This window comes from Myotis myotis, unplaced genomic scaffold (assembly GCF_014108235.1).
Source record: "Myotis myotis isolate mMyoMyo1 unplaced genomic scaffold, mMyoMyo1.p scaffold_m19_p_1, whole genome shotgun sequence".
NCBI classification, from domain to species: Eukaryota; Metazoa; Chordata; class Mammalia; order Chiroptera; family Vespertilionidae; genus Myotis; species Myotis myotis.
In genome coordinates this window covers 140,185,381-140,205,369 of record NW_023416313.1, presented here as the reverse complement: position 1 = coordinate 140,205,369, position 19,989 = coordinate 140,185,381, and the positions used below count along the sequence as shown (strand labels likewise).

Genomic DNA, 19,989 nt, shown 5'->3' with positions numbered 1-19,989 from the left:
CGATCGTGGGCTCTTCTTTAGGCCCAGGCAAGGGACCCCTAGCTCCCGGGACTGCCAGCTTCGACTGTGCCCAGCTCCCATCGCTGGTTCCACCCCTACTTCCTGCTATCACTGGCCAGGGCGGCAAAGGCGCCTGATTCTCCGATCATGGCTGGGGGGCAGGGCAAAGGCGGCTGGGGGGGGGGGCGGCCCCCTATATCTTAGCTCCCCCCTGGGTTTCCGATCACTGTCAGTGGCAGGGGGCTTCTTCCTGCTTTCCCTTTTGCCTCCCTGCATTGTGCCTACATCTTTGTTGGCAGTTAACTGCCATCTTAGTTGGCAGTTAATTTGCATATAGCCCTGATTAGCCAATGAAAAGGGTAGCGTCGTACGCCAATTACCATTTTTCTCTTTTATTAGTGTAGATAATAAAAGCCTAATATGCAAATTGTCTCCTTGGGCGGTTGTTCAATTGGGAGACCAGGAGTTTGACCACTCAGCATGACGTATGCTGACCACCAGGGGGCGGCATGAAACATGGTGGGAGTCAGTGACGCGGCGCTGGCAGTGGGCGGCAGTGGAGGCACGGCCAGCCCCGATGGGCCCCGACGGGAGCAGGACCGTGGCAGTATGGTAGAGCAGGTGAACTGGCGGCACCAGGCCAAGGTGGGTGTGGGCGCGCCCCCGATTGCCCTGCTGATTGCCCTGCAGACAGCGACCAGTGGTGGCGGGGGGAGGGCCCACCGCCCAGCTCCCAGGTGCTGAGGGAGCCGGGCAGCGGTCAGGCCCTGATTGATCACCCCGCAGATGGGATGGAGAGCAGATGAGGGGGTGGTACCAGGCCGAGGCAGGGTACTGTGAGCCTGGGGGCCTGAGCTGGGGCTGCGAGCCTGGGTGCGTAAGCTGGGACCTGATCTCCACAGCCCACCGCGAGGTACCCCACCCATGCACGAATTCGTGAACCTGGCCTCTAGTGTTATATAAAGTGAAATGATTGCTTACATTTCAATATGGTGGGACTGTGCTAGTCTCGCTTCATATTGTAGCTTTGAAATGTTGAGCATTGCTCTGCTTCCTTATAACAGGTAGAGTCTTGTAGGGTCTGAATCTGAGCCATGGAGGAAAATTACAGCTCTGGGACTATCAACAACCTGGACAAATAGAAGAATTAGTAGCTCAGCATACTCATCATTCTTTCCTTAGGCCATTCTCATTGCCAAGCTAAAATAGTACATGGATGCTAATAGGAAGATCTTATTTGAAACCATTTATTCTGGAAATTGGTATTTGTAATGGGTTCGGAGAAGTAGTTTGTGAGGAAGCAGTGGCAGTAGGGTTTTGATTTTGGTCTGCTGTCTCTGAGGTCTTTCAATTAAGGGAAAAAAAGCAGAAACAGCAGCTTGCATTTTAATGGGTTTTGGGACTTCCCTTGCAATATACAGACCACATACTTTTTTGAAGTGATAGAATGTCTTCAGCTGGATTTCTGAGAAAGCAGTGCTCTTCGCTCTACTAATTAGTGTATTAGGGAGTGCAGAACTGGACTGAGAAAGGAGAAATGGAAGGAGAGCCAGTATGAGAATGTGTTGTCAAGCTGTCTGTGCTAAATGTGACAGATTGCTTGACTGCATGGGTCTAGATAAACTCAATCTCAGAACAGCCTATCTGGGAGAAAAGGGGAAGGCTTATCCACTGGACAAAGGCTCACCTCAGGAAGTATTAACTCCAAGTTCTGTACGAGTGATTCCTGGCAGAGTCCTATGGAGTCTGGGGGCGTCCGTACTTTGGCGTCAATATGAAAGTTTTGGGGTGGGAGGCGAGAAGCACACAGCATATAGGCCTGAAGTGAGGCATGGCCAGGTAGCTCCTCTGTGACATTGGGCAGAGCTTATATGGAGCTGGTTGTCGCAGTGGTGGCTGAAATAAGAGAGGAGTGAGGCTCTTGATACATGGACATGGAAAGCTGAGCATCAAAGTCTAGATCTAAAAATTTGGCTTCCTTATGATTGAGGTTTATGGGGGTCATGTAATGCTGGTCAGTTTTAAGAATGGGACTCTAAGGTCTAAGTTTTAACTGATAGTTATCCTATATAATAATCCTATATAATAAAAGGGTAATATGCTAATTGACCCTCACACTGTTGCAAAGATGGTGGCGCCCACAGCCAATAAGGAGGGAATATGCTAATTGACTGCTCTGCCCTCTAAGATGGCAGCACCCATAGCCAATAAGGAGGGAATATGCAAATTGCCTGCCCCACCCTCAAAGATCACGGCGCCCACAGCCACAAGATGGCAGCGCCCAGTTCCATCAGCCCCACCGGGGCAGCAGGTGCTCCGTGTGCCTGCCTCTGGAGTCCCCCAGTCCCCTCAGCCCCCGAGCCACCCAGGGGCGGCCCAAAGTGCAGGCAAGCCTCAGATGGCCAGCACTATGAGGCTCACTGACCACCTCTTGGTCCCTTTCCCCTGGCCAGCAGGCTCCAGTCGCCCAATGGCAAATGGGGAACCAGGGTGGGGGGCAGGGCCAGGGAACGGGCGGAATGGCTGACCTTTTGGTTCCTCCCCCTAGCTGGCAGGCTCCGATTGCCTGATGGCGAACAGGGAACTGGGGGTGGGTGGCGGGGCGAGCTGTGGGCAGCTGGGGAAGATGGCCCTCACCACAGGCCAGGCCTAGGGACCCGTACCCATGCACTAATTTGTGCGGTGGGCCTCTAGTATAAGATAAAGACGGATCCATCTGTAAGCCACTTTATTTCAAACAAGTAACTGCATAATTTGATACTGAATATTGAACACTTGACCCAGAAGCCTGACAATAAGTAAGAATGTTCTTATTGTCAGATTTGGGCAAGAATAGTAACTAAAAATTGAGATATGTCTTAGTTATCAGGAGGACCGGAATTCAGTTTGGATATATTAATAGGCGCCATGGTCATTGGAAAAACATTTGGGGCTCGTAAAAAATAAATGTTTATCACAGATTCTGTGGCTGATAAAGGACACACACACACACACACACACACATTCAAGTAAAGCATCTTTAAAAAAATTTCTCTGCTTGCAACTTAACTAGCTAATACAGGTTTAACAAAAAAAAAGGTTGCTGTTAAATGATGCATTAAAAATTTTTTTTTTATTGATTTCAGAGAGGAAGGGAGAGGGAGAGAGAGATAGAAACATCAGTGATGAGAGAGGATTATTGATTGGCTGCCTCCTGCACAACACCTACTAGGGATATCCTATAGGGGTAGAGCCCAAACCCAGGCATGTGCCCTTGACTGGAATTAAACCCAGGACCTTTCAGTCCACAGGTCGATGCTCTACCCACAGAGCCAAACCGGCTAGGGCTAAATGATGCCTTCTTAAATTTTGTTTTAAAATTAGTAGTTGTATCAAAAGTGAAATGTTGAAGGAGATATTATTTCCATTTATTTAGCAAACATTAAGTATCTTTTATGTAGTTAGTAGACTTAAGAAATACTTGCTTCTTGGCTATCAGATCAAGGAAGATTTTTTTTTTTTCCTCATTAAACTTTATTTTAATGGGTCTCAGAATTCTGTGACAGATTTTTGGTCTAGTTGTCTCCATTAACAAGTATTAATTTAAAAATAATAAATTAAAAACTGACACACACACAAAACCCAAAGGATTCACAAAACATCCTCCTTTCCAGATTCTGAAGGTTTTCTGCTGCAATGTAATCATTAACTTGTCTTTTACTATTAAAGTTACATGGCTGATTGAGACAAACAGTTCTGAGACCGCTCTTCCACCCTGAGTCAGACTGGGATGGCAGGTACAGGGGATAATATTCACTTAGTCTCCTGAACTTTCTGGGCAGGCTGGGTGACTGCCAGCTCCACCTGCCTTCTTGACCACTTTTCTGATGACACCCACAGCAGCTGTTGGTCTCAAGTCAGGAACAACAAAACAGCCCAGGAGAGGATAGTCAGAGAAGCTCTCAACACACATTGGCTTGCCATAAACCCTATCAACAATGGAAGCATCACAAGATTTTAAAAACTTTGGGTTATCTTGCAGCTTTTTCTCAGGATGACAATTTTTTCCTTCAGCTTAGCAAATTTGCCAGCAGTTATGAGTTGGGTGACAATCCAGCACAGGTACACATCCAGCACTGATTTGGCCGGATGGTTCAATATAATCACCTGAGCTATGAAGCCAGCTGCTTCCATTGGTGGGTCATTTTTTTCTTCTTTTTTTCATTGGTGGGTCATTTTTGCTGTCAGCAGCCACATTGCCACAACAAACATCTTTGACATGTTCTTGACATTGAAGCCATATTGTCCCCAAGAAGAGCTTCACTCAGAGCTTCATGGTGCATTTCAACAGACTCAGATGAGATTTGATCTCTGCTCTTGGGAGCGTATAGTAAGAACACCAGTTGATGATCATAAGCATAAGTAAATTCTGTAATAGAAGTATAAGTGTGGTTCTTCGTGAACCCAGAGATGTTGACTCTAATCCAGCTGGGAGCTTGGAGAAGGCTTCTTGGAGGAGGTGATTTTTTGAGCCAAGTTTTGAAAAATGATGAGCCAGGAGTTTGTTGTAAGAAGAGGACAGTCTAGGCAGAGGGAATATCATGTGTTGAAAGCTTGCAGAATGCTAGTGGTTTGGCATGGCAGAACTGAAGAGTCTGTGTGGATGAGTTACAAGAGTAAGAGTAGGGCCAGGAAGGTAGGTGAGTGTCCTGTCATAAATGCCATCTTGTGCTTGTTTGGGGAGCTGAAGTGTAATTCAAAGGCTATGAGAAGCTGTCATGGAATTTGGGGAGGGGAGTGACACTATAAGTTTTGCATTCTTGAAAGATCACTTTGGCAAATTGTGGAGGAAAGGTAATAGAACCAGATGGGAAGTAGGGCCAGTTAGGATGCTGCTACAGTGATCCAGGAGAGATGTGTTAAGGCCTGATTTAAGTCTGTAGCAATTAGAAATGAAGGCTAAGGGACTAATTGAGAGATATTAAAGATATTGAATGAATAGGGTTTAATAATGCATTGAATATGAATGGGGAAAAAGGTCTCTAGGATGGCTCCTGGATTTCTGGATTGAATGACTGTGTAGATAGTTGTGTCATTCATCAAGATGGATCAGATAGGAAAAATTTTAAGAAAAACAGTGATGAGCTAAAGTTTATGTTGAATTTCATGTCCAGAGAGTTAGTCAAGAGTTAATTGGAATGTATCGAGAATTCAGGAGAGCGCTATGGGCTAAAGATACAGATTTGGGAGTTAGCAGTATATGTATAGGTGATAGTGAAGTTCATTTAGATCAGTGATACTCAACTAGGATTGATATTGCCTCCTGGAGATATTAGGTTATGACTAGAGACATTTTTGATTGTCACATGGGGTATCTACTGGGTAGACACCAGGGATGCTGCTAAATATCTTACAACGCACAAGACATCCCTCTACAACAAATTATTATCTGGTCCAAAATATCAGTTCTGAGGCTGAGAAATCCTGTTTTAGATCATGTAACACAAATGAATGTTAAAGGGAGTCAGATTTAGGACTGAGGATGGAGTTTGCAAAATAACCTAAGATGATCAGATAAAGAGTGAGAAGGGGTGACCAGAGAAATAGAAAGAAGACAAGAAAAAAATTGTATCCTGGAAGCCACGAGGGAGATTTAGGGGAAAGTGGTCAACATTTTCAGAGTGGCTAAATAAGATAAGAATTGAAAATTGTATTTTAGATTTAACAGTATGTCCAGGTTTTCAATTTATGAAACTACTCTTTTGAAGACACTGTATACAATGTGTGTTATGCTTCTTGAAGAAATATGTGTTATAAAGTATATTATATCTGGCCTTTGAGAAATCAGTCATTTGGGAATCATTTATTGAGCATGTCTGTAGTGGTACTGTGCTTTGCTACAGGATGAAAAGATGGGTAAGATGTAAACTCTGCTCTTGAGGAGCTCACATTCCAGTGGAAGAGATGGAAAATCTCAGCACAGTAAGTACCATGGGAAGGTATGAACAAAGGACCATGGCAATTGAGGATTTTCTAATCTTTCTGTGATGTAATCCAACCAACCCTAGACCCTGATAAGGCTTCCAACCACAGGGCACAAAAAAGAGCAGGGGTTTTGGGCATATTAAAAAAAAAAAATTAATGAAAAGATTATGCTTATCTATTTTGATGTTAAAAATGGACACATTGTCATGAACAAAATACATATGTGGGATGTTTTATTTATAAAACACTATATAACCTATCACTATCTACTACCTCCACCCCAAAATAGCCCTTTACCTTTCTTTAGAATGTGCCTGAGGCTTGTCTCATCTCTGTAACCCTCCTCTTTTCTCTCTATCCACCTTGGCTTTGTAATCCCAGGCAGAGACTGGAGATTGTAGTTGTAACTGAGGACTGTGGAGAGTAGGGAGTTGTTTGGAGAATCTCAGTTTGTCCTAGAGCTGGATTTTCTTCTTTTTATCCCTTTCCTCCAAAACAAACCACACTCATCCACCATAAACCTAGGCTTGATCAGAAGTAAAGTGACACTTTTTCCCACAAATTTGAATGTTTTCAGGGTTCCTAATTTATTTTCTGTCTCTTTTTTAAATTTAAAATTTATTTATTTATTTGTGTTTAAATGTGGTTATATTATTATTATTATTATTTTTTTAAATCCTCACCCAGGGACATGCTTAGAGAGAGAGAGAGAGAGAGAGAGAGAGAGAGAGAGAGAGAGAGAGAGAGAGAGAGATTGGTTTGTCTTGCATATGTGTCCTAAGCAGGAATAAACCTTGCAACCCAAGTATGTGCCCTGACCAGGAATCGAATGGGCAAACTTTTGGTGCACAGGACAATACTCAACTAAGTGAGCCACTCTAGTTGGGCGAGGATTCCTAATTTAGATGATAAATCTGCTTAGTCTACTCATCTTCAACCTCTTCTGAGTGTTTCTCTTTTTAGCATGATATGGTATAGTCATTCTCCAACTTTTTGGTCTCTGGAGCCTTTTCTGCACTTAAATATTATTGAGGGTCCTAAACAGCTGCTGTCAGTGTAGGTTATATTTTCCAATATTTACCAAATTAAAACTGAAAAATTAAAAAAATTATTTATTAATTTATTAAAAGTAATAAACTCATAAAGTTGTTAATATAAATAACACTTTAATGAATAGTAACTATTTTCTGAAGTAAAAAATTAGTAAAAAGAGTGGCATTGTTTTACATTTTTTTTTTAAAATATATTTTATTGATTTCTTAGAGGAAGGGAGAGAGACAGAGAGTCAGAAACATTGATGAGAGAGAATCATCGATCAGCCGCCTCCTGCACATCTCCTACTGGGGATATGCCCGCAACCCAGGTACATGCCCTTGACCAGAATCGAACCTGGGACCTCTCAGTCCGCAGGCCGACGCTCTGTCCACTGAGCCAAACCGGTTTCGGCTGTTTTACATTTTTTGTAAGTCATTTTAATGTCTGGGTTAATAGAAAACTTAGATTTTCATCTCTACTTTTGCATTCAGTCTGTTGCAATATTTTGTTTTGGCTGAATATATGAGGAAAATACAGCCTCACACAGATATATAGTTGAAAAAAGGGAAGGGTATTTTTTTTTTCTTTTTTTTAAAAATATGGAACGCTTCACAAATTTGCATGTCATCCTTGTGCAGGGGCCATGCTAATCTTCTCTGTATTGTTCCAGTTTTAGTATATGTGCTGCCGAAGCGAGCACAGGAAGGGTATTTTTTATAGCCATTTCAAATAAGTGTTGATTTTCTTCTTTGATACTACACCAAAATTTGACAGATGGTAGTTTCTTAAAGAATACTTGCAGCATATAACCTGAGACCATAACAGTGAACTTTTCACAGTCTGTTATATTAATCTTTGGTAATCTTTGGTCTAACTTAGACTTTGAATTGGATTTTTTTAACAGTATGCATTGGACATTTAGAACATATTATTTCATTGATTTCTGCTGATCTTCCAAATACTTACACACTTCATTATATAATAAAAAATTCATTTGTTAATACTATATTATTGCTGATCTTATCAGACAATTATTTAAATACTAGAGTCCCAGTACATGAAAATTCATGGACTGAAGGGGGAGTCCATCAGCCCGGCCTGCCCCATCTCACAGTCTGGGAGCCCTCAGGGGAGGGAGGGGGACCCTGCAATCAGGGGAAGGTGATGCCCCATCACACCTCTGCTGCTGCCACTGTCGGCAGCACAAGCCTTGGCTGGCCCTGGTTACCTGCGCCTCGGGTGGCCCTAGGCAGTTGGGCAGCCGACAACTGATGCTTGCCTGCACCTTGGGCCGGCCCTGGGTGGTTGGGCAGCCACCATCTGAGGCTTGCCTGCACCTTGGGCTGGCCCTGGGTGGCTGGGGGGGGCTGAGGGGACTGGGGGACTCCGGAGGCAGGCACGCGGAGCCTGGCCTTGCTGTGCACCTGCCCTGGTGGGGCTGAGGGGACTGGGTGCCACCATTTTGTGGCTGTGGGTGCCACCATATTTGAAGGCATGGCAGTCACTTAACATATTCCCTCGTTATTGGCTGTGGGCGCTGCCATCTTTGAGGGCGGGGCAGTCAATTAGCATATTCCCTCCTTATTGGCTGTGGGCGCCACCATCTTTGCGACAGCATGAGGGTCAATTAGCATATTCCATCTTTATTAGATAGGATTGGGAAGCTGTCAAACTCATGGTGGCCAGATAAAGGTGTTCCAAAAATTTTAATTTTACATGAAAGCTTTAATTTTGTCATAGGCAACAAATATTGTCAATTTTGTTATTTGTAGTGGACAGGCTTATTTCATTTTTATGCTACATACCCAAATCTGAAGAGCCTTCATTTGTCTATCAGTTTGTCTTTCAAGTAAAAATGGTATTTCATGGAAAATACATCTAGTTTAACTCACAACTCAATCACGCAAGTGCTTCCCCTTGAAATGGCCATTATAACTCAGTGTGCAGTAGGGTGCAGTATGCATGTCCCCTTTTTGTCACACAATGTAAAAAAGACATATACTCAAGGGTCAAGACTTAATAAATTAAATTTTACTACTTCATCCAGGACATTCTTCAGTGAAACTGGTGTTTATTTCTACTATAGTGCATGGTGGGTAAGAATATAATGACCACTAACTAGTACAGTTTGGTGCCACTGCCTTCATTTGTGCTCAGGTGCCAGCAGTTTTACCTACCATTGTTTTTGGGCTTGCATAAGTATAAAAGTCAACCCAGTGAAAAGCCAAATAATATCTTAGTATTTTTTAATGAAAATAGTGTTACCCTCTTGGATCATTGGAAAGGTTCTTGGGGATCTCCAGAGGACTAGAGACTGGACTTGGAGGACTGCTGGTTTAATGGAAAGTTCTTTAATCAGAAGTCAGAAGTTTTGGTTTCTAGTTTAATAATGCTTATTATGAATTTCAAGAAATTATTGAGTTCACTTTTTCCTTCCTTTTTTATTTATTTTTACTTTTTAAAAATATATTTTATTGATTTTTTTACAGAGAGGAAGGGAGAGGAATAGAGAGTTAGAAACATCCATGAGAGAGAAACATTGATCAGCTGCCTCCTGCACACCCCCTACTGGGGATGTGCCTGCAACCAAGGTACATGCCCTTGACCAGAATCGAACCTGGGACCCTTCAGTCCGCAGGCCAATGCTCTATCCACTGAGCCAAACCGGTTAGGTCTCCTTCCTTTTTTAAAGTGATGTGGAAGTGAGTGCTTTACAAATAAACTAGAGGCCCGGTGCATGAAATTTGTGCACAGGTGGGTCCCCTCAGCCCAGCCTGCATCCTCTCCAATCCAGGACCCCTGGACCACTAGCTCCTAACTGCTTGCCTGCCTGCCTGACTGATTGCCTCTAACTGCCACCCCTGCTGGCCTGGTCACCCCCAACTGCCCCCCATGCCGGCCTGGTTGCCCCAAACTGCCCCCCTGCTGGCCTGGTCACCCCTCACTGACCCCCCCCACCCCCCTGCTGGCCTGGTTGCCCCACGCAGCCTGCTGCTCGGTTGTTTGGTTGCCCTTCACTGACCCCCCTGCCATCCTGGTCGCCCTATGCAGCCTGTTCGGTTGTTCGGTTGCGATGGTCGCTTAGGCTTTTATATATATAGATAGCTTGTATCTAAAGTCTGGAAATATTATTTTAGCTGTGGCACCTTGTAAACAAGGCTTGTCAAGATTCAAAGTAGATATTTTTCTCTTTATTTTCTTTACTGTACTTGACATTAAGGTGCCTGGAGTTGCAAATCTGTTTTTGGAAAACTTCTAAATAATTTTTCCAAAGTATATACTTGAATATGGTAATCATTAACACAGATACTGCAGTCATGTTGGAACATAGACTAAAAAATATAAAAGTTGTCCTCAGGCTTCTTGGATTCTGATTAACACACTTAGAAATAGCAGTATGATGCATTTTATGCTATCACCTAATTGGTTTAAGTGATATCTAATTAGGAGCGAGAGAGGGCATGATTGAGAGCTGGGGAATTAGAGAATAGCTCCATGAATTTGATAGAAACTCAATGGACCTTAATAGAAATGGGGAAATGCTGTGTGCCACAGTGCAAAGAACATATACTCCTCAGTTAAGCATTTCCCTTCTCAAACAAGTAGCTATTCCCAGTTTCTCTCTTACATTCTCTCTTTCCTTTCTGTGGTTGAGAACATAGTTTACCTGCACTTCTTTTCTGTGGACCACTCTGAGTCCTGTGATTTGTTCTGCTATTAAGACAGTGTGATGAGGTGGAAAGATCTTGAGCTTTGAACTCAGACTGACCCAACCCCAAATTCTGATGGCACCATTGACTGCTGTGTTTTTGTGGTCAAGTTCCAGAACTTTGAAGGCAGTATGAAAAATAAGTGAGATAAAGTTAAATGTTCTCAATAAATTTTCCTCCCATTATTACAAGCAGTCAGTAGCAACAGAGAACACATTAATTAATACCATGCTGTAATGAATTTATGTTAGAATGGAAGAGCAAAAGGCATTACAAGGAGCGCAGGAAAGTAGAGTTGTTACCATGGGATTTAGAGCCTGAGAGACTTGCCCTCAAATCCTGACTGTAACCTATGTTATTGCCTTTGTTTACTTTGAGCAAGTTGACTTAAACTCTCCAAGACTTAATTTATTTATATAATAAATGGGAATAGTTTTAGGAAGATAGCAAGGTCTCCCAAGTATTTGTTTCTTCTTTAATTGAATATGATTTTGTTCAGCCACATTGTCATGAATGTCTTGACATACACTGCCTAGTTCAAGAGGTCCATCCATGTATAAAAAAATCTAAGATATTTACTATCGGGTCCTTTACAGAAAATTTTGCCAATTGCATCCTGTCAGATGCAGTTAAGTTACTTGGAGTCAGTTTTATTCTCCTGAGGCTTACTTTAAAATTTTAGGTGGTCCTGAGCAGCCCTTAGCCAAGTGCTAATTTACCCGAGTACTAGACATTACGTTTCTGAGGACTCTCCCATGTATTATGAGATCTTTCCTCCCAGGCTGCTGGGAACATAAAAACTATTACCAGCTGTGTGCAGTCTTCCAGAACTCTACATGTAAACCAATTCCTTATTATCTGTCTGTCTATCTACCTACCTACCTACCTACCTACCTACTTACCTACTTATCTGTCCTATTGGTTCTGTTTCTCTGAGAACTCAGACTAATACAAGTAGCTATGGCATCTAATACCTGTGAAAACAAAGGTGATTATAAATATGGTGGACTCATCTGACTTTTTAGTGTCCTAGAGAGTATGTAGGAAAAAAAAAGAAATTGTAAGAGTTATTAATATAACTTTGCTTCCAGGCATAAAGGAGTAATAGGAACGGGATTTACTCCCTCCTCTCTCTGTAACACACACACACTTTTAAAAACCAGAAAACTGGATAAAACATTTAAAACCACATTTTCAGCCGAAACCGGTTTGGGTCAGTGGATGGAGCGTTGGCCTGCGGACTGAAGGGTCCCAGGTTCGATTCCGGTCAAGGGCATGTACCAGGGTTGCGGGCACATCCCCAGTGGGAGATGTGCAGGAGGCAGCTGATCGATGTTTCTCCCTCATCGATGTTTCTAACTCTCTATCTCTCTCCCTTCCTCTCTGTAAAAAATCAATAAAATATATTAAAAAAATAAAAAGAATGTTAAAAAAAATAAAATAAAATAAAACCACATTTTCAGACATGGGACAACAGCAGGACCGTGACCCCTGAAAGAAGGGGACACAAGGAGATGAGCCCTATGGCAGCCCTGGCTCACTGCCCTGGAGGCAATTTCCAGGATGCAGCACAGGGAGGAGGGATCTGAACAAAGCACAGGAACCTGACTGAGTTGAGAAAGCAGAATCAGAGTTAGGAGGAGCCAAGGCAGTGAGAACTGATGAGACAGAATATCAGCCAAGCAGGAGCAACACAGAGAGAGAACTCCAAGAGAACTGGAGAAGTGGTCTGTGGAGTCTTTGGATGAGAACTCATCTGCATATGGTGACAGAAAACTTATAAGAATTTATTAGAGTTTATTTGAGCCAAACATAGGGTATATCTGGAATCAAGATCTCAACAGAATGAGAAAAACGCTTCCCAGAATAACAGTTTGCAGTTTCTTTTCTGCATTTGGAATTAAGGAAGGAAGATTACATGAAGGTGGGAGAAAGCAGGGTGGGGAGTGTATTACGGAATTATGTGCTCCCTTGAGGGTGTGAAAAGAGGCATTTCAAAGGCATGTTTTCCTAGATCAGGGGTGGGGAACCTTTTTTTCTGCCAAGGGGCCATTTGGATACTTATAACATCATTCACGGGCCGTACAAAATTATCAACTTAAAAACTAGCCTGCTGTAGTTGGTCAAACATTTAATTAACTTGCCCCTAATGCCCTGGCAGGGCCAGACCACATGATTTCATGGGCCTGATATAGCCCTCGGGCTGGATGTTCCCCACCCCTGGTCTAGGAGGACAAATGAAGACAGGAAGCTGGTGGACTGAAAAATGGGAGGAGTTAAGGGACTTTACATTCTGTTTATAGTCAAGATAGGTATAATGAGGGAGTTCAGGGCAAGGGGAGTTCCAAGCAAAAGAGAGTGCAAAAGAATAAATTGGCATGATAAAATGTAGAAATGTCAAAATGATGCCAATTAGTATAATGGTGGCAGGTTTATCTAAGATTCAAAAAATAATTTAGAAGTTGGGCTTTGAAGAATTCACATTCTGCTTGGCTGGTGTGGCGCAGTGGTTGAGCATCTATCTATGAACCAGGAGGAAGTCATGGTTAGATTCCCAGTCAGGGTACTTGCCTGGGTTGAAGGCTCATTCCCAGTAGGGGGTGTGCAGGAGTCAGCCGATCAATGATTCTCTCTCATCATTGATGTTTTTATCCCTCTCTCCTTCTCACTTCCTCTGAAATTAATAAAAATTAAAAACTTAGAAAAAAAGAATCCACATTCCTTTAAGTTAGGAGTGAGGAATGTCTGACCCACAGGCCATATAAGGCCCGTGAAATCATCTGGTCTGGCCCTGCCAGGGCATTAGGGGCGAGTTAATTAAATGTTTGACCAACTTCAGCAGGCTAGTTTTTAAGTTGATAATTTTGTACGGCCCGTGAATGATGTTATAAGTATCCAAATGGCCCCTTGGCAGAAAAAAAGGTTCCCCACCCCTGATCTAGGAAAACATGCCTTTGAAATGCCTCTTTTCACACCCTCAAGGGAGCACATAATTCCGTAATACACTCCCCACCCTGCTTTCTCCCACCTTCATGTAATCTTCCTTCCTTAATTCCAAATGCAGAAAAGAAACTGCAAACTGTTATTCTGGGAAGCGTTTTTCTCATTCTGTTGAGATCTTGATTCCAGATATACCCTATGTTTGGCTCAAATAAACTCTAATAAGTTCTTATAAAAGTTTTCTGCAGGTTTGGATGTTCTTATGTCGACACTTTGTCAGTATTCCAAATAAATAAGGTTGCTCAGAGTTGAACATTATTTCTAGGCACATTCTGATGTGATGTAGTGAATGTACTTTTAATCCCCAATACAAAATGGATGAGCACTACAGTTAATGAGGGAAAGCGATAGAATCAGTTCTTTATATTTCATTATTTCTTTACGCTTATGCTTACCCTACTCCCATGGTTATGGAAGTTAGGAAACAACAACTAGGTTCATCACATTCCCTTAGTCTCTTATTTTCCTATTGTTTGTCTGTGATTTTTTCCCCTTTAGCCTAAGTTCCAAGGAATAGACAAACTGAAATCACTGTGAGATACTTGAATTTATACATTGTAACTTAATTTAGACATACTTATTTTCAAAATCTCTCAGTTTTGACATTTGACTATTGTGACATGTATTTTCCCTTTTTGCTCTCTACTTTATTGCTACCCATTAAAAATGTGGGTTGTGTCTTGGCCTCATTAAGATATATGTTCACTCTTTGAAAAGATTACCTTTAACCTGTTTGGTAAATAAAATAGTATAAGTAGCCAGCCAGGGGAGTCAAGTAAGTAAATAATAAATATTGGTGGACATGTATGGTTCTATTTATAGCTATGATTTATGTCATATCTAATTCTTGGTTATCATTTTGTAAAAGCAGCAGCAATAAACTACAAACTAATTTGTCTGTTGTATCTCCCTGGCAATAAAATGAATGTAGCATTGTGGCATTGAGCCAGATAGAACATAAGAAAGCAGAATCCAATCACTCAGTAGAGATTAGTTGCATCTTCTGTAATGTACAGAATATCACATTTAACATTGCCATGTTAAAGCAAGCAATTAAATGTTGTGTTAAGAGGTTGCTTTAAAAATTGAGAGAATGTATGGTATATTGGGTTGCTTGAAAAGTCGTAGTATTACAAACAAACAACGAAACAAAAACATAGCATGCTAGCAAGTAGAACTCTCCTGGAAGAAGCCCCTAGGCTCTGTTGTCCTGTCTTAGTAACATGCTATCTTTAGTTAAGAAACAAATCAAATCTATTAGTATAAACTTTTTCTTGGTATTAAATTTAGAAAAATGTTTTTTTAAAAATATATTTTATTGATTTTTTACAGAGAGGAAAGGAGAGGGATAGTTAGAAACATCGATGAGAGACAAACATCGATCAGCTGCCTCCTGCACACTCCCCACTGGGGATGTGCCTGCAACCAAGGTACATGCCCTTGACCGGAATCGAACTTGGGACCTTTCAGTCCGCAGGCTGACGCTCTATCCACTGAGCCAAACCGGTTAGGGCTAGAAAAATGTTTTATAATCATTGTGATACTAGATGCTTGAATTCTTTGAAAATACATTTTTATTGATTTCAGAGAGAAAGGGAGAGGGAGAGAGAGAGATAGAAGCATCAATGATGAGAGAGAATCATTGGTTGGCTGCCTCCTGCATGCTCCACGCTGAGGATTGAGTCCAAAACCCAGGCATGGGCCCTGAGTGGGAACTGAACTGTAACCTCTTGGTTCATAGGTAGACACTTAACCTCTGAACCAACCCGGCTGGGCATTTGTATTTGTTTTTAAAGGTGTTTGAAACATTAAGTAAATCAGACATGTAAGAGGATTTTACATGTTAGCTATGGATTTTAATTTGAAATATTTAATAAATTTTGAAAATACATTATACAGTAACTCGGATTACTAGTATGTGTGGTTATGAGTGAAAGAAAACCCAACACAATTGTGACTTAAACAAGATAGCTTGTTTCTCTTTCACATAAGAGTTGGGAAGCCATCCATTCAGGCTGATCTGACAGTTTTATTTCACAAAGACCTCAGAAACCAAGGTTTTCCCTGGGTCCCTGGTATACTACACCTGGGAGGATTTTAATTTGAAAGATGTAAAATAATTTGATTAAGTTTCTCAACAGTGTTAAAGCATTCAAGATAATTGGATTTAATCCATTAATTAGTTCAGATTATTAAATTTATAAGAGTTGTTTAGGTATTTAGAATGGTTTTGATAGTTTGTAAGGCTACCCTCTGAGGCATTTGGAAAGTTTGGAAAATCAGACTTATTTGATTTATACATTTAGTTTTAAATGTTTAAGGCAACTTAATTAGCTTTATAATTTTGGAGATAATTGTTTAGGAGAATTTAATCATTAATGAGTTAATTGAACAGGAATAAAAGGAAGTAATTTTTATACTAAAATTATAAATTATATATAAATGAACAAAATTTGTAAGAAGAACATCAAAGCTTATAAAAACCGTTTAAAAACACTATTTTTAAAAAAATTTTAAATTTTTTGTTGTTAATCCTCTCCCAAGGATATTTTTCCTTTGGCTTTTAGATAGAATGGAAGGGAGGGGGGAGAGAGAGAAACATTAATGTGAGCGAGACTCATCAATTGGTTGCCTCCCCCATGGGCCCTGACTAAGCCTGCAACCAAGGTGCCTGCCCTTGACTGGAATTGAACCGGGGACCCTTCAGTCTTCGGGCTGATGCTCTATCCACTGAGCCAAACTGCCTAGGGCAAAACACACTATTTTAATTAGTTAAATATTAAATACAGGTAGCTATAGGTAATCATTTTTTGGATAATAAAGTCCCCCATAAGTTGATATTCCAGAAAGACAAGATGCTATGTACATGGAGTTGAGACTGCTGAAGTTATTTTTTTTTAACTTTTAAGCATATATTTTATGTTGTCAAAAGGAGTAAATGATCGCTTTAATCCACGTATATAAAAACCCTGGTTGTAACATCACGGCCAGAAGCACAACCATCTGGAAGGAAGTCAGTCCTGCAGGGGTCGTCTTGGAAATGGCTGCGCCCTCCCCCAGCTGTTTCCTGGAGGGTGAGGTTTCAGGCAGGAACCCCCCCTCGGAGCAGAGTGTGGAAGTGAAATGATTTGTAATGGATCTATTATTGAAGCTACCTTTGGAAATACTATATCTATAGATCAGTGGTTCTCAACCTTGGCTGCACATTAGAATCACGTGGGCATCTTTTTAAAATCCTGATTTCTGGGCCTCATCCTCCGGAAATTCTGTTTCTTTTTTACTAATGTTGTGGCCCCACCCCATAACAAAGAAACAGAATTTCCGGAGGATGAGGCCCAGAAATCAGGATTTTAAAAAAATTCCCAGGTAATTCTAACATGCAGCCAAAGATTGAGAACCACTGCTATAGATAATATTAAAAGTATATCTAAATGTGCAATTCTTTGTCCAAAAAATGAGCATGTTTAAAAATTAAATGAAGAAAATTTAGATATACTCGATGGAGATTTTCACACATATTTGAGTGATGATTCCATTGATTCCACAGATGATGCTGAAAATGAAATTTTTCCCATTGAATTTCTTAATAGTATTACTCCTTCGGGAATGCCGTGTCATAAATTAAAATTGAAAGTGGGTGCAATCATCATGCTTTTGAGAAATCTCAATAGTAAATGGGGTCTTTGTAATGGTACCAGATTTATTATCAAAAGATTATGACCTAACATTATCGAAGCTGAAGTATTAACAGGATCTGCAGAGGGAGAGGCTGTTCTAATTTGTCCGCATCTGACACAGGCCTCCCATTTAAATTGATTCGACCCGTGATGCCAGCATTTGTGATGACTATTAATAAATCACAAGGACAAACTCTAGACAAAGTAGGCATATTTCTACCTGAACCCGTTTTTGCACATGGTCAGTTATATGTTGCTTTCTCTCGAGTTTGAAGAGCTTGTGACGTTACAGTTAAAGTTCTAAATACTTCATCACAAGGGAAATTAGTCAAGCACTCTGAAAGTGTTTTCACTCTTTTTCTTTTTTTAAATACATTTTATTGATTTTTTTTTTTTTTTTAATTACAGAGAGGAAGGAAGAGGGATAGAGGGTTAGAAACATCGATGAGAGAGAAACATGGATCAGCTGCCTCCTGCACACCCCCTACTGGGAATGTGCCTGCAACCAAGGTACATGCCCTTGACCGGAATCGAACCTGGGACCCTTGAGTCCGCAGGCTGACACTCTATCCACTGAGCCAAACCGGTTACGGCAAGTGTTTTCACTCTTCATGTGGTGTACAGGGAGATATTAGAATAAGTTTAATCACTTTATCAGTCATTGTTTGCATCACTGTTGTTTTTATATCATGTTTTTGTCTTTTATATCATGCCTCTGTTGTTATATCCTTTTGTTACTGTTTATTTATTAATAAATTTATATATTATTTTCATATACATTTAACTAATTTCCTTTCATCTCTCACACTTCTATTATAGAGAAAGGGCAAATAGCAATATTAAAATATCTCCACTACTTAATTCCCTTTAAAAAAATATATATTTTATTGATTTTTTATAGAGAGGAAGGGAGAGGGATAGAGAGTTAAAAACATAGATGAGAGAGAAACATCGATCAGCTGCCTCCTGCACACTCCCCACTGGGGATGTGCCCGCAATCAAGGTATATGCCCTTGACTGGAATCGAACCTGGGACCCTTGAGTCCGCAAGCCGATGCTCTATCCACTGAGCCAAACTAGTTAGTGCAATTAATTAATTCCCTTTTAATGTGCATGAATTTTGTGCACCGGGCTACTAGTATTTACATAATATCTTTTATTAAATTTTGACAAGTTTAGCTCTTTGCTGTTAGGAGATTCAAATTAAAGTTTTTCTTTCCAGTAATAATAGTTTTTGTGAAAAATGTTAGGCATATATACAGAGGGAGTCTTTAAGACCTGAATTAGTTCACGTCGGTGTAAGTTCAAGTAATTGCAAATGTGTGTAAAGATAAAACCTAACAAAGCTTGTTATGGGAATGGCTTTCATTGCAAAATGCTGTCTTCATGTTAATATCCTTTAGCTACTTTTTTGAAGGCTAGATATTATAAACATTTCTGTGTTTAAAAGTTGTTTTGAAATTCAATACTATTCCAGATCTTTGAGTATTGGTTTAAAAAGCTGAATTGTTTCTCAAATTTTTAGTATGAGTGATATTTTTGAGGAAGGAGCTACCTCAGGTATTAATACGCATTTAAAGATTTTTTTTTCTCTTTAGATAAATGATGGCATTTCCCAATATTTTCAATATCTTCCCTGATTGTTTAAATACATATATATATATATATATATACATATATATATATATATATATATTATTTCAGAGTGGAAGGGGAAGGGAGTGAGAGATAGAAACATCAATGATGAGAATCATTGATTGGCTGCCTCCTACATACCCCGCACTGAGGATCCAGCCCACAATCTGGGCATGTGCCCTGATTGGGAATTGAACTGGTTCGTAGGTTGATAACCACTAAGCCATGACAGCTGGGAACGGTGGAACTACTGGTCACTGACACGTACTGACCGGCAAGGGGCAGACACTCAATGCAGGAGCTGCCCCCTAGTGGACAGTGCGGTCCAACACGGGGAGTGCTGCTCAGCCAGAAGCCCTGAGCCAGGCTCATGGCTGGTGAGCACAGCGGCAATGGTGGGAGCCTCTCCCACCTCCATGGCAGTGCTAAGGTTGTCCGGACTGCTGGTCAGGGAGCGGGCCTAAGCCAGCAGTTAGACATCCCCTGAGGGCTCCTGGACTGCGAGAGGGCACAGGCCAGGCTGATGGACCACTCCCCCCTCGAGCACGAATTTTGTGCACCGGGCCTCTAATACTATAAGACCCTGTGACTAGGCCAAATTCTATATTTTTCTTTGTAGTACTTGTTTTGCTTGCAAGTTTACATTTGTCTTTTGATTGTTTGATTAGTGTCTGTCTTTCCCATAGACTTTATATTTCATGATGGAAAATACTGTGTATTTTTTCCTTTGCCAGTGTATCCCTAGTTCCAAACCTTGGGCTTGATATGTAGTAGGTGCTCAATAAATATGTCGAATGAGTGAGTGAATGAAAAGAATTCTCTTAACACATTGTTTGCAGGTAGTTTTTATCGCGCGTGCTAACAGGTGGCGCGGGCCATTTTTGCAGTTGAATAGATTGATTACCGTTATACCTGGAAGTACATACATAATTCACCATTGTATGTGTTAGAGACCCAAATTTTGTCCT

General features: G+C 41.1%; 1 protein-coding gene and 1 non-coding gene across 10 annotated transcripts in view; one reads left to right on the top strand and one right to left on the bottom strand.

The window, feature by feature from the left end:
- Nucleotides 1-19,989, top strand: part of NUBPL (nucleotide binding protein like) — a 245,569-nt gene that overhangs the window by 71,302 nt on the left and 154,278 nt on the right. The window lies entirely within an intron of this gene.
- Nucleotides 7,593-7,699, bottom strand: LOC118661126. The gene has a single exon (XR_004969151.1). It is a non-coding gene; the product is annotated as a U6 spliceosomal RNA (small nuclear RNA).